Here is a 5,092-nt window from a genome sequence, read left to right as displayed (position 1 = left end):
CGGTTACCGAGTTGCCCCGACTGGACTTGGTGCGTGCGGGAAGACGGGTGCTGCTATGGCCTCGGTTAACGAGTTGCCCCGGCTGGACTTGGTGCGGGAAGAGAGAGGTGGAATTGTGGCCCGGGTTAACGAGTTGCCCGGGCTCTCCGCCGGCTGCGGGCAGTTTTGGTTAACGAGTTGCCCAGCCAACTTTTTGGCGCGGTTAGGGGCATAATTAGTGTTGTCCCCCTTGGCGGTAAAGTTAGGCGCCTCTTCGTTAACCGGCGCCGCTGCGTTAGCCGGAGCTCGCCTCGGTCGGTCGGTGGGCGGCCCTCCGGCGGGATTGCTCCCACCGTGGATGGATGGCGCGCCTCGACCGGCCAGAGGCCGTGGAACCCGCCCGCCCGAAAGTCCCAAGTTGTGACTCGAGACATCGGGTAGGCGCGGGGAGCTCCGGTGGTCCGGCCGAAAATGCCGCCGCCCGGCCGGCACAGCCCTCCGAATCGGTCCCCAGGCGGACTTCCGCCAGTGGGAATTGGTCCGAAAATTCGTACGGGCAAAGTTGAGATTCGGCCGTAAATGCCGCCACGCGGCCCGGGTTAACGATGTGGGGAGGCCCGTGCCGCCTGTCGACCACTCCTCGGTGATCGTGAAAACCGCCTCCCCATATATCTGCAGGAACCCCGCCAATGCCCCCGTACAGAAATCGCATGTGTCAAAGGGGCGGCCGAACTGGACCCCGGCGGCCGGGGCTCTGGAACTCCCGGCCGGCAGTGGCCGGCAAATCCGACCCGCATCCGGACTTCCGAGCCAGACTTGGTTAACGAATTGCACCTGGGTAACCAAAACTCAACTGGACCACCCGATCTCCGGACACATGGTTCAAGCTCACACACCCACACGCCCACCCACCCACCCACCGCGCGGGCCCCGTGCGCCGTAGCATTGGAAGAGGTGGGCTGCGCCAGCTGGTTTTTTTTATCGAATTGTCAGGGTCCGGTCGGGTTAAGGATTTGACAGGGCCAGCTTGACGAAATTCAGTGCGGCGCGGGTAAACGGCGGCAGTAACTATGACTCTCTTAAGGTAAGGAGGGGGGGGCCCATGGGCCAGCAAGGAGTTTCTGATGAACATCGGCCGGGACATTTTGACGGCGGGGCAAGAACTAGTTGTTATTGAGGGCGAAGGGTTTGTCCTCAGCTGGTTGATTGTCGAATTGTCGGGACTGCCGGGCCGGTTAACGATTTGCCCGGCCGGCTTGGTTAACCATTTGCCCGAGCAGGGTTGGCTAACGCATTGTCAGGAGCGTGCGCGGTTGGTTCACGAAACTGCCTGTTCCGGGTTTCTAGAGCGTTGTCAGGCCCGGCCGGCCGGGTTAGCGGGTTGCCAGACCCAACTTGAGGAAATTCAGTGCGGCGCGGGTAAACGGCGGGAGTAACTATGACTCTCTTAAGGTAAGGAGGGGGGCCCATGGGCCCGCAAGGAGGTTCTGATGAACATCGGCCGGGACATTTTGACGGCGGGGCAAGAACTAGTTGTTATTGAGGGCGAAGGGTTTGTCCTCAGCTGGTTGATTGTCGAATTGTCGGGACTGCCGGGCCGGTTAACGATTTGCCCGGCCGGCTTGGTTAACCATTTGCCCGAGCCGGGTTGGTTACCGAATTGTCAGGGTTGGGCTTGGTTAACCATTTGCCCGAGCCGGGTTGGTTAATGAATTGCCATGGCCGGGTTGGTTAACGAATTGTCGGTTTTGGGCTTGGTTAACGACTTGACCGTGCAGGGTTGGTTAACGCCTTGTCAGGAGCGTGCGCGGTTGGTTCACGAAACTGCCTGTTCCGGGTTTCTAGAGCGTTGTCAGGCCCGGCCGGCCGGGTTAGCGGGTTGCCAGACCCAACTTGACGAAATTCAGTGCGGCGCGGGTAAACGGCGGCAGTAACTATGACTCTCTTAAGGATAAGGAGGGGGGGCCCATGGGCCAGCAAGGAGTTTCTGATGAACATCGGCCGGGACATTTTGACGGCGGGGCAAGAACTAGTTGTTATTGAGGGCGAAGGGTTTGTCCTCAGCTGGTTGATTGTCGAATTGTCGGGACTGCCGGGCCGGTTAACCATTTGCCCGGCCGGCTTGGTTAACCATTTGCCCGAGCAGGGTTGGCTAACGCATTGTCAGGAGCGTGCGCGGTTGGTTCACGAAACTGCCTGTTCCGGGTTTCTAGAGCGTTGTCAGGCCCGGCCGGCCGGGTTAGCGGCTTGCCAGACCCAACTTGACGAAATTCAGTGCGGCGCGGGTAAACGGCGGGAGTAACTATGACTCTCTTAAGGTATGGAGGGGGGCCCATGGGCCAGCAAGGAGTTTCTGATGAACATCGGCCAGGACATTTTGACGGCGGGGCAAGACGTAGTTGTTATTGAGGGTGAAGGGTTTGTCCTCAGCTGGTTGATTGTCGAATAGTCGGGGCTGCCGGGCCGGTTACCGATTTGCCCGGCCGGCTTGGTTAACCATTTGCCCGGGCAGGGTTGGTTAACGAATTGTCAGGGTTGGGCTTGCTTAACCATTTGCCCGGGCCGGGTTGGTTAGCGAATTGCCATGGTTGGGTTGGTTAACGAATTGTCGGGTTTGGGCTTGGTTAACGATTTGCCCGAGCAGGGCGGGTGAACGCATTGTCAGGAGCGTGCGCGGTTGGTTCACGAAACTGCCTGTTCCGGGTTTCGAGAGCGTTGTCAGGCCCGGCCGGCCGGGTTAGCGGGTTGCCAGACCCAACTTGACGAAATTCAGTGCGGCGCGGGTAAACGGCGGGAGTAACTATGACTCTCTTAAGTCTCTTAAGGAGGGGGGGCCCATGGGCCAGCAAGGAGTTTCTGATGAACATCGGCCGGGACATTTTGACGGCGGGGCAAGAACTAGTTGTTATTGAGGGCGAAGGGTTTGTCCTCAGCTGGTTGATTGTCGAATTGTCGGGACTGCCGGGCCGGTTAACGATTTGCCCGGCCGGCTTGGTTAACCATTTGCCCGAGCCGGGTTGGTTACCGAATTGTCAGGGTTGGGCTTGGTTAACCATTTGCCCGAGCCGGGTTGGTTAATGAATTGCCATGGCCGGGTTGGTTAACGCAGTTTCAGGGTTGGGCTTGATTAACGATTTGCCCGAGCAGGGTTGGCTAACGCACTGTCAGGAGCGTGCGCGGTTGGTTCACGAAACTGCCTGTTCCGGGTTTCTAGAGCGTTGTCAGGCCCGGCCGGCCGGGTTAGCGGGTTGCCAGACCCAACTTGACGACATTCAGTGCGGCGCGGGTAAACGGCGGGAGTAACTATGACTCTCTTAAGGGAAGGAGGGGGGGCCCATGGGCCAGCAAGGAGTTTCTGATGAACATCGGCCGGGACATTTTGACGGCGGGGCAAGAACTAGTTGTTATTGAGGGCGAAGGGTTTGTCCTCAGCTGGTTGATTGTCGAATTGTCGGGACTGCCGGGCCGGTTAACGATTTGCCCGGCCGGCTTGGTTAACCATTTGCCCGGGCCGGGTTGGTTAACGAATTGTCAGGGTTGGGCTTGGTTAACCATTTGCCCGGGCCGGGTTGGTTAGCGAATTGCCATGGTTGGGTTGGTTAACGAATTGTCGGGTTTGGGCTTGGTTAACGACTTGACCGTGCAGGGTTGGTTAACGCCTTGTCAGGAGCGTGCGCGGTTGGTTCACGAAACTGCCTGTTCCGGGTTTCTAGAGCGTTGTCAGGCCCGGCCGGCCGGGTTAGCGGCTTGCCAGACCCAACTTGACGAAATTCAGTGCGGCGCGGGTAAACGGCGGGAGTAACTATGACTCTCTTAAGGTAAGGAGGGGGGCCCATGGGCCAGCAAGGAGTTTCTGATGAACATCGGCCGGGACATTTTGACGGCGGGGCAAGAACTAGTTGTTATTGAGGGTGAAGGGTTTGTCCTCAGCTGGTTGATTGTCGAATAGTCGGGGCTGCCGGGCCGGTTACCGATTTGCCCGGCCGGCTTGGTTAACCATTTGCCCGAGCCGGGTTGGTTAATGAATTGCCATGGCCGGGTTGGTTAACGCAGTTTCAGGGTTGGGCTTGATTAACGATTTGCCCGAGCAGGGTTGGCTAACGCATTGTCAGGAGCGTGCGCGGTTGGTTCACGAAACTGCCTGTTCCGGGTTTCTAGAGCGTGGTCAGGCCCGGCCGGCCGGGTTAGCAGGCTGCCAGACCCAACTTGACGAAATTCAGTGCGGCGCGGGTAAACGGCGGGAGTAACTATGACTCTCTTAAGGGAAGGAGGGGGGGCCCATGGGCCAGCAAGGAGTTTCTGATGAACATCGGCCGGGACATTTTGACGGCGGGGCAAGAACTAGTTGTTATTGAGGGCGAAGGGTTTGTCCTCAGCTGGTTGATTGTCGAATTGTCGGGACTGCCGGGCCGGTTAACGATTTGCCCGGCCGGCTTGGTTAACCATTTGCCCGGGCCGGGTTGGTTAACGAATTGTCAGGGTTGGGCTTGGTTACCCATTTGCCCGGCCCCGGGTTGGTTAGCGAATTGCCATGGTTGGGTTGGTTATCGAATTGTCGGGTTTGGGCTTGGTTACCGATTTGCCCGAGCAGGGTTGGCTAACGCATTGTCAGGAGCGTGCGCGGTTGGTTCACGAAACTGCCTGTTCCGGGTTTCTAGAGCGTTGTCAGGCCCGGCCGGCCGGGTTAGCGGCTTGCCAGACCCAACTTGACGAAATTCAGTGCGGCGCGGGTAAACGGCGGGAGTAACTATGACTCTCTTAAGGTAAGGAGGGGGGCCCATGGGCCAGCAAGGAGTTTCTGATGAACCTCGGCCGGGACATTTTGACGGCGGGGCAAGAACTAGTTGTTATTGAGGGCGAAGGGTTTGTCCTCAGCGGGTTGATTGTCGAATTGTCGGGACTGCCGGGCCGGTTAGCGATTTGCCCGGCCGGCTTGGTTAACCATTTGCCCGGGCCGGGTTGGTTAACGAATTGTCAGGGTTGGGCTTGGTTAACCATTTGCCCGGGCCGGGTTGGTTAGCGAATTGCCATGGTTGGGTTGGTTAACGAATTGTCGGGTTTGGGCTTGGTTAACGACTTGACCGTGCAGGGTTGGTTAACGCCTTGTCAGGAG

The sequence above is a fragment of the Mobula birostris genome, unplaced genomic scaffold (assembly GCF_030028105.1).
Source record: "Mobula birostris isolate sMobBir1 unplaced genomic scaffold, sMobBir1.hap1 scaffold_796, whole genome shotgun sequence".
In the NCBI taxonomy this organism is placed as follows: domain Eukaryota; kingdom Metazoa; phylum Chordata; class Chondrichthyes; order Myliobatiformes; family Myliobatidae; genus Mobula; species Mobula birostris.
This window is presented reverse-complemented; position numbering follows the sequence as displayed.